Source organism: Condylostylus longicornis, unplaced genomic scaffold, assembly GCF_029603195.1.
Source record: "Condylostylus longicornis isolate FDR11 unplaced genomic scaffold, ASM2960319v2 ptg000030l, whole genome shotgun sequence".
Classification (NCBI taxonomy): Eukaryota; Metazoa; Arthropoda; class Insecta; order Diptera; family Dolichopodidae; genus Condylostylus; species Condylostylus longicornis.
The window spans coordinates 7,539,727-7,550,328 of NW_026577999.1; the positions used below are offsets into that span (position 1 = coordinate 7,539,727).

General features: G+C 24.6%; 1 protein-coding gene across 1 annotated transcript in view; it reads right to left on the reverse strand.

The window, feature by feature from the left end:
• LOC129608188 (ABC transporter G family member 20) overlaps window positions 1-9,270 on the reverse strand; it is a 137,188-nt gene extending 127,918 nt beyond the window's left edge. Inside the window, exon 1 of the mRNA XM_055519546.1 lies at window positions 8,872-9,270. The gene's annotated coding sequence lies outside the window, so the exon portion shown is untranslated. The remainder of the gene's footprint in view (window positions 1-8,871) is intronic.
• Between the last annotated feature and the right edge of the window lie 1,332 nt (window positions 9,271-10,602).

The window sequence follows — 10,602 nt, forward strand, 5'->3', positions numbered from 1 at the left end:
AGTGAGTATATTAATAGGGCCGATGTGCTTGATAAAATTCGCTAAAATTTCTTGGCTCTTTCTGGTAGCTGCCATACAACATCAATAGTAGTTTGGCACAACCAGTATTTTGAATAACACATAGTACTGAAATTTTGCATAAATTAATATGGTAATACGGCAACTTAAAGTCATAGTCTGCCCCATAGTTAGTTATGGCACATTAGTTATTCGCACATAGGATAACAAATTTGTACGGGTATCACAGAGTTGACAAGGTCAACTCTATTTTTTTTCTCGTTTTTACCTAACATTAAATCATAAAAAAAAACTAAAATTTGACTTCCGTATTAAATAAAAATTAATCATTTTACCATCATAATAATGGTTATGGTTGGTTCTACCTTTTGTTTTTATCGTTAAAAATCATACGGAGAATTTGTACCGAAGATTATATTTGTACATACTTAGCTATTGAAATAAATCTTTTATTATTTTGAACTTTTTGATTTCAGTTTTTCGTATTATTCTAATGCTACTGACATAACGTAATTGTTAAAACTGAACCAAAGCGGTGAACGGCAAAGGCTAACGATTCCCGTTGTTAAACCAGAACAACAGAGGAATGGCAAATTCATTTGTACAATATTTTGCATACTTAATGTCAAACAACACATGGAGGTGATGTTCAAAATTTAGTAGGTTGGACGTGCTCAATATTGCCTCTGAATACAATTTGAATTTTTCTCAATTTACGCGACTCGGCTACCTGTCGTTGCAAAATAATATTTAATTTTAATTTGTGATATTTCTAGGCGAAACATTGGCTTAAAATTTAATCTTTCAAATCGATCACCGTAAATTAGTCGTAAATTATTTTTGGAAATGAAAATTTATTTGGAAAATTTCAATATTTTGTCTTTCTTTTAGCTTAAAACCAAACCCTTGGAAAATTATCCAAATTTTTTATGTAACTATGCCCATATCAGTGGATTATAATTCAATTATCATTGACCCTAAAAAAAAATAGAAAAAGAAATGGCAAATATTTGTGACAAATTTAATCGGGGAAGAAGTAGATATAAATCAAAAAAAGAGTAAGTACTCGTAATCGTAATCTAAAGTTTCGCAAACGACGGAATTAATTTCAAATTTTGTTGTTTCTTAATATTATACATACCTATGTACATACTATGTACTAGCTTATGCCTACATAAGTACATGTATCGCAAGTTTATTCCTCTCAAAATTAATGATTTTGAATATCATGTTCCTAACACTTTTATGAAATATTATTAAGAAGAGTATATTAGAGGAAAAAGAAAATGAACTGTTCTGACATTGACATTAATATCGATACAAGTAAAAAATACTAAAACTAAACTGACCAGTCATTAAAAAACAAAAGAAAAACATAAAAATAATGTGAAACATGGTAACTAAAAAAAAAAGTTACAATAAAAAATGTTAAAGAAAAAAAAAAGGTAGAGAAAAAAACTGGTATAATAAATAGTATAACACTTGGGAATTTTTATGTTTGTCTTCTTTTCTCATTTTGATGGTTACGGTAAGTTCGATTATTGTTCTTCTTTTTCTTACTGCTGCTAGTATTTTTAAGGTTTAATTTTAGGCTTTTTGATAAGAAAAGAAGAAAATGAATGAAAAAATTTATTAATTTCTTTGGTGTGGCAACAAAGATTTTAACCGTGTGTATATTATTTATGGGTTTAATCTATAGTTAGAGAAAATCAAAACAGAAAAAAAAAATGGTAAAATAACATAAAGACACCAATTTTTACCTTTCGTTTATTTTTTGACCTTGAAATATCAATCGTTTTTTGTTGTTATTTTACTTGTTCCGTTTACTTTGTTTTATGTTCAAGAAACTTGATTTTTTCGACTTGGTTATTAAAGACCCGTGTAAGAAGAAATCTGATTTTTTTATTTCCGATCGAATAAAATAAAATTTTGTAAACGAAAATGTGTTTATATACAAATAAAAATACCTGTACACATACACATCCGAAGATAAGCACATATACAAAAGTGTGTATGTGTACATCACTTTATTATTAATTTATTTAATTTTTATTGTTTTTGAGTTTAGTATAATTAGTTTTAGTTAGCATTGTTACAATCCCATTCTTATTTTTTTTTTTAAACCTTGCACTCAAAAGTCAATATTCTTGATGGTACAAGAAGTTTTTTTTTTGATATTGTAATGAAATTGGGCAAGAATATATTATGTACCTATGTATGAATACTCTCGCTCAGTGAAAAATTTTTGTGTTTATTTAGAGTATTTTAGACATTACCAATTTGTCAATTCGTACATCCGATTTCAAACTTAAACATCATCAAAATTTTAGAAGTTGTTTCCTTTTTGCGAAGTATGGCTACTATTGTAATAGAGCAAGGAATTTTGTGAGTGTGTATCCCATACTCCCATTCACAGACATCTTTATGTTACATCTTTATAGTACATTATAGGAGTCTATGTCCCATTACATTTTATATTATGTATGAATTCTCAAAATTTTAATGGAATTCTCAAAATTTTAATGCTTGTATTGGTTGTGGTAGTTGCCTTACAATTCTAATATAAGTAACATATTTAAAAAATAGTTTTCTCATCCGATTGCTAAGATAATGCAGTCGGTTAATAAGTTGTTGAAATGTTTACCTTATTAGAATGCAAAATCCATTCATATGTATACTTACTCAGTAAATAATTAGAATGCATATTAGAATATGCGATTAATAGAATATTCAATTATACTTATGTGAAATAAGACTAAGAATAAAAATTTTAAAATACTTATGTCAAATGTTGTACTATGCAGTAAGATAATTAAAATTATCAAAAAATTTATATTTAAACCAGAAAAATTTGAGCTGGAACACATTGGTCCTACTAAGATATTTGCTTGTGCAAAATTTCAATACCACAGCTTTTATAATTTTCAAGATTATAGGCAAATAAATTTGGAAGTTGTATGACATACGTTTGTACGGGTATAAAAATCACGTACTATGTTCAAAATTTTTATGTACACTTCTTATATTTAGTATGCAAAATTTTTATTAATAAAAAAGTAAGAAAAGCATAAGTTAAACATAAGTGCGTTACTTAAATAAAAATTTTTAAAGCCTAAATTTCAAAATTTTTATATTTTGTAAAAATTTATAAAATATTTTTGATGGCGATAAATTTTTATATTTTAATATTATAAAAATTTTAACCGAATTTTTTCGAAAATAAGAAAAAAGAAAATTAAAAAAATTTTTTTACATAATTTAAAAATTAAAAGATTTTTGTTTTCTTTTCTTTTTACCCAAATTTATTAAAGTTGATAACCATGAAAGTCAAGTTATAAAACCTTGAAACAAATAATAATGAGATATTCGAAATTTTTTTTTTTTGATTTTTGGAGTGTGCACTATTAAACGTCTGCATAAACGATAACAAAAATTTTTGGTCTTTCAAAAAAAAAAAAAAAAATTTTCATCATTTTCTTTCTCTTTTCTTCATCAAAAATTTATTTTTATAACTAAGAGAATATAAAAAAAAAAAAATACGAAAACAAAAGAAACTGAAAAAAAAAAATATTGGTAAGAGCTCAAAGCAAAAATCAATCGCGAATTATTTTTATCAGTTTTTTTTTTTTAACTTTCTATGCCAGGCAAATTTCGTATGCCAAAATAAAATTTTGCAATACTTTTTAAAGAATTTATAAACTAGTTTTTCAGTTATGTATTGCTGTCAATATTAGAGTTATTGCAATAATAATAAATTAATGGAGTTTTCGACATTTTATTCAAATTTTCATTTATGAATCAAATATAATATTGTAACCAAAAAAAAAAAATATTTTTATAATTCCAAATAAGATTTGTTAATTCCACCTTCTTCCTCTCCACAAAAAAACTCATTTAATTTAACAGCCTTGAAATAAAAACAATGCAACCGAGAAAATTTAAATTAGAACTAGTCATCCATCCATTTCGAAAAATTTTTATAAATAGTAAATATTATCATTATCTACAGCTACCATATTATATTATTTTTGATTATAATAATTAAAATTAATTTTTTTAGGATTAAAACAACTTATGGCAAATGACAAATCAATGACTTTCAAAAAAAAACATTAACCTGTGAATTGTGGAACAAATATTGTCATCGAGAAAAATAGAGTAATTTGAATGTGATTACAAATGTAATGTACAAGATCTAATGTACAAGAATTGTATCTAAAACTGTTATACAAATTATTCAAGAGTTTTAGAAAAACAATAAAATGTCTTGAAAACAATTTTATTTGTAATTTTATAAAACTGATCGTAATCTTTTCAAATCGTAGTTAATAACATTATTAATTCTCTTATTAACTTAAAATAAGAGAAATTTTCTCCACAATTATTCTTTAATGTTACACTTTTATATTATTTAAGTATAGTTAATTGTGTGGATTATATAATTATAATTGACGGTTAAAATATTAATAAAAAATCTATATTACCGTAATTAATCACCAATGTAAGTACATTCATACTTATTTTTACATATTTTTTTCGATGACATGGTAATTTGTTATTTTATAATTAAATATGTATGTTAGTACATATGTTTCACTCAAATCACATGCAACCGCACTGTCCACGTAAATATGTATATATATATATATATATATATATATATATATGTATATGTATATGTATATATATATATGTATATATATATATATATATATATATATATATATATATATATATATCTCTTTCAGACCCAAGCTTTAAATTTGTTATAATTTGTATAAAAACCAACATTTTGATAAAATTTTTTGATAAAAAGTTTTGTATTTGTGTTTAAAATAAAATTTGCTTACAGGATAGTCAAAAAAGGACCTAACACAATCGTGTAAGTTGGGCTATTATGTCTAAAACCGTACTAAGGACATTTTCTATTTTATTGAATTAAAAACCTGTAATTAGCCACGATTTTTAATATCATTTAACAGTTTTTCGAACAAAAAACTAAAATTAAAGTGATTAAATATAAACTTTATTTTAAAATATAAACCTAAATGAAAAATGAACAAAAATATATTAATTCATATGTATTAAAAATAATAACAAAAATTTCAACCTTCTTGGTAGTAGTACAACTAAATTATATTAATTAATTCAATTAATTAATTCTTATTCATTATATTAATTAATTCTTCTACATTATAAAATAAAATTTGAGAAAAATCAAATATTTTTATTTTATTAATTAAATTCTTTATATTTTAATAAAAATTAGAAAAAAACAGAAAACTTTATATTTTTAACTTAATATTTGCACCTTCTTGGTATTACTTCGTTGCATTTTGTGCATATAGCTCTCGAACGACTAGAACATCAAGTGTTGCGGCATCTTTTTTCTGTACCGTCAATGAATTGAGGCCAATGGTCAAAACGATCAAACCTGATGTCTTCAGGAGCATTACGTGGACGGTATTTTGAACCATAATATTCTGCTGGTATTTTACTGCTGGATGCTTCCGTTGCTTCTAAAATTTTAATACTTTTGGCACATTACCAATTTCAATTTTAAATTGCAAAAAATCTTTAACTTGTTTTTTAGGAATTTTAAGACGGCGTGCATCTTTCCTATATTCTGTCCATGAATTGAGAATGGCTAAATCTAATAAATGAAAAAAATACTTTCACTGGCCATTTTTTAGTTTTTATTTTAATGCGATAATATTCCATCATCATCTGGTCGCATATATCAACACCGTTCATGTTTTCATTGTAATCTAAAATTACTGCTGGAATGGGCACTGGTACACGGCGTTTTAAAATCCTATTCCACCGATCAATTTCAGCGACAAAGTCTTTTCCGCATATGGTGGACGCAATTGTAACACATTTGGTATCACGCCACTTTACAACTGAAACTTCGTCATTTTTCACAAACTGTGATATGTCCCCTCTGTTCATATCTCTATCCAAGGGTAAATGAAGTCGCTTTTCCAAACGATTGGCCATAATTGTTCCAGTTGATTTGAGGCCTATTTCGTTCAACCTTTCTAACAACGGTATTGTGGTGAAAAATCTATCGAAGTATAAATGGCTAACTTTTGGCAAACATTTGGTTAAAAATATAACAATAGATGTAATATAATTCCGCAATCTGGAAAGGTTCCAGCACCCTGAAAGATTTCAAAATCTACCACTAATCCATCAGCGGTAGCACAAACAAAGTTCTTTAATCCAACTGGACGAGGTTTCGATCTAATAACCTGACGAGCTGGACATCTTCCAGTGAAAGGAATCATTTGTTCGTCAATGGAGTATGCTTCTACAATAGTCGCAAGCTTATTACAGCGTTTTTTTACCATATCTATTACAGGTTGTATACGCCATAATTTATTTTTTTTGTTAGGCTTATCTGTGTCCACAAAGTGATATTTCTCAAATTGAAAAATTTATTTCTCGATAAGCTAGTTGCAATTAATTAAGCTAGTTGCAATCATCAACCGAATTTTGTAACAATTATAATACTTTCTGAATATCGTTATCATTGTTTAAGTCGTAATTTTTTCTAAATTTATAAGAAAATTATTGTAAATATGCTCGAAACAACTAAAATAATTAAGGCAACACAAACGTGAGTCCGATTTCGTAACAAAGAAGAAAGCCCAACTTACACAATCGTGTTATCTAATTTTTAGTTTAATTTTTTTCACAAAAAAACTCAACATTCTTGTAAAATTATATATCAACACGAAAGAACAATATTTAACATGTAAAAACATGTTGTAAAAAAAAGCAGAAAAAAAATTAAAACGCAAAAAATATGTACATACCTAAAGACATCGTTGTGTACTCTATGACTTCTCTCACTGGAATAAATGCAAAATACTAGAGAATTTATTTTTTCTTGTTTTGTTTTTTTTAAACACAAAACGATAGATCACACAAACGCTGCATTTGGATTTTTATGTAAAAAATTATTTAAATACGCATTAACATGCTTAAAACTTAAATCGTTAAAAAAGTTAGTACTTAGGTATTAGAACAATTTGTTTTTTTAATTTACGATATACATTTATCATTACTTCATTATTGAAGAACGTTTAAAATATAAGTATCGTAAGAATCTACTAATATAGGAAATTGAAATTAATTATGATGATAAATAAGAAAATAAATTGCGAAGTAATTTTAAAGTTATAAATTAAATTTATTTCCATTGCAATTAATATAAAAACAATTAAAAAAAAACAAAAATGTAAAAAACTTTCCTTGATTTTTTACTCGATGCTTATCATTGTGTAAAATTTACTTTTTTTTCATTTTCAAATTTATTATCGTCTAATTGATAAATACTTACTTATTTTAAGATTTATAGCTACAAAACATATACTTATACCTACAGGTACAAATGCTAATAATTGTGATTTATATAAAAAAAATTGATCGCTATTAATTTGTGGCTAATAACCAATTATTGATCTTAAAAATTTCTATAACCATTCGACTGAAAACTTTAAATTTAATTAAGAATTTCTCAAAATTTCTATAATTGAGTGAGTTAAATTTGTTCTCTTAAATTAAGATATACTCAAACTTTGAGTCTGAAATTGTAGTTTTTATAAAATCCAACTTTAAAATTTTTAAAAAATGTAGCCATCTTCATCTTATGTAATATTCGCTTTAATATATAAAATATAATATAATTAAATTAAAATGTGTGAATGGCGTAATCAAAAATTTTGATCTTCTTGTATATAGCTATTAAAGTACTACAATTATCATTTTATTGTTTTTTTAAAAGCATATAAACAAAAACTGGTTCTTAAGGAATAAAAAAATTAATTAATGCCTATTAGAAGATTCTCATTTATGTGGATATTTCCTATTTAGTGTTCAATCATAAAAAATAACTTAGAATATTGTTGAATACTCTAATTTTATAGATGCCCAGTTGTCTTGAAAATTTAGAGTTACCGTGTTCATATAAGTATTGTGTTAGAATACGATACGATATATTATGTAATACATTAACTGTATTACTAAAATATATTTTAGTATTGGTTAAATAATATGAAAGCTTGACCTTGAATAAAAAAATTTTTAAAACGAAATGGTTAAAATTTTAAATATTTTAATCTTATGAATGGTTAATTTTATTTGAATTTCGTTTTCGAACAAGTTTAAATTTTGTGACAGAAAATATTAACATATTTCTCTTTAAAATCACACGTATTTACTTATTGTTTAAAGTTATACGTTTACTAAAATTTAACAGTAAATTTTATTAAATTAGTTTTACTTAATCCATAAATTAATTTTTAATGTGCAACGTTAATAATATTAACATATGATATTTTATTAAAGTGGTAAGTAAGTATTAAATTGTTTTCTATAAGAATAGAGGGTATTTCACATTAGGTTGCATATAATTTCAGAGATGATTCTTTGATCGATTTCCAGGCGTTTTACTGTGTATGTAATTCGATTTTCATGAAACGATTTTCATATTTGCTAAAATGGAAAGGTAGTACCATGCAAATTAATTGGTACTACCTTATCATTTTTACGAATATTAAAATCGTTTCACGAAAATCGATTTACATGGTAAGGTCCCAGGTGTATGGTTTCCAGTGAACATTTCTTTATACTTAATTATCGTAATCCAAATCATTTTTTTATATATTGCAAGAGTGTTGCCATTCTTTTAATAATACGCAACACATGAAATAGAATTTTAATAAGCCTCAATGAATTAAGCTTAAATCATTTCAAAATATAAAATCAACGCAAAAAAAATATTGCCCAAAACAAATATTTTAATTAATAATTAAAAAAATTTACTATAAATAATCAAATTCTTACTTTTATTGTAATTGTATTCGTTTCCGTTGGTCTAACAACCTTTTAAAAAAAACACCACAAAATCTAAATTCACCTCGAATATTTTTACAAATAATCTTCTTTTACTTTTAATTAATTTTAGTTTTTAAGTAATTATTATTAAGTATTTATTCTTTTACACTTTTGTATGTATGTGTATGTTTTGTATATGTACAACAATAATAATGTTGATTTATTATTTTGCAACTAAAGTTATTTTCTGTTTTCTTTTTCTTTTTTGCAGAAGTAAACAAAATTCTTTGTTTGTTACTCCTAACTTATGTTGTTGATTTGATATAACACACCACTATAATACACCTGAATAACAATAATAAAAATAAAAAATATATTTTTTAATTTAATTATCACAATAAAAAAAATATTTAGCGTTAATATCGTATTCTGTTATATTTATTTTTTTTTTAAATAAATAATGACAAAAATTATTTATTAACCGTTTTATATAAAAATTGAAGACCGATCACGAACTTAATGGATCGCGTGTTAAATGCCAACTGAAATATTAAACTTTAAATTTCGTTACGATCGTGGAATGTTCATTTTATTTCACATACTTATATTAATAAAAATAATTTAATATTGGATTGAGAATTGAGACAACGGCATTATGTGGATTGTATTGTGGAATTTATTTCAAATTTATTTTTCTTTATACGATTTTTAGACCATTTTTTTTTTTGTTATTTTTTTTTTTTTATTTTGTGTATTGCAAATGAACAGATTTAAAGAGTTAAATGAAGAAAAGAGAAGAAAATCTCAATTCATTCAAGAAAATTTAATAATATTATAGAACTTGAATTTTGTTAAGGAAATTTTTAAGTTGCGTTGCGTTGCATTGACAGGCCAGTACAAGGCGGAAAAGCATAAACAATAGAAAAATTATTTGAATTTGCATAAGACGTAATCGCAAGAGAAACCTACATACATACATACATACATCTTCGTATTATCACATTATTTTTCGTTTTTAAAATTTTGCTTATAGAAAGAATTTTTTCATTAAGAAAAGGAAACAACAATTTGTACATTAAAGCCTACTTTATTATTAACTAGGGTATTTAATATTGGTAGATCTATAAATAAAATCTTAGTATATTATTAGTATATACATACGTATGTAGTATGATTGAATAAAATATAAATAATTTAAGTCCGTTTTATACCCATACATAAAATTACTCTATACATATATGGAACTCAGTGCATTAGTGGCTTTTCCAACATTTTTGCAAAAATAAGTTACTATTTTCAATAAAGCTGTAGTAGCCTAAAGAATTGTTCTATGTTTTCAAAATTATTAGTTTACTCCTCTTTTTAATTTATTTTCACATAAGTTCGTTCTCTTTCTCATAAAATTCAATCGCAATTTACATTTTTGCAGCTAGGCTACTAATGCGCTGAGCGCCTCATAAGTAAATACTTAATTTAATGTTCAAGTACATGTGAGGGAACTCTATTAAATTAGTATTAAGAATTTTATTAAGATTTCTGAATAAAACTTATATTTATTTTTATAATTTATTACAACGAAAAATATGAAGAAACTTGTATTTTTTCCCAAATTACATTTAAATTAAAAAATGAATCAAAAGTTTTTGAAATTGTTTGAAAGCTTAAAATTCTTATAACTACAATGTATGTTTGAATCAATTATATGTTGTATGTACATATAAAATTTACATATGTATATTT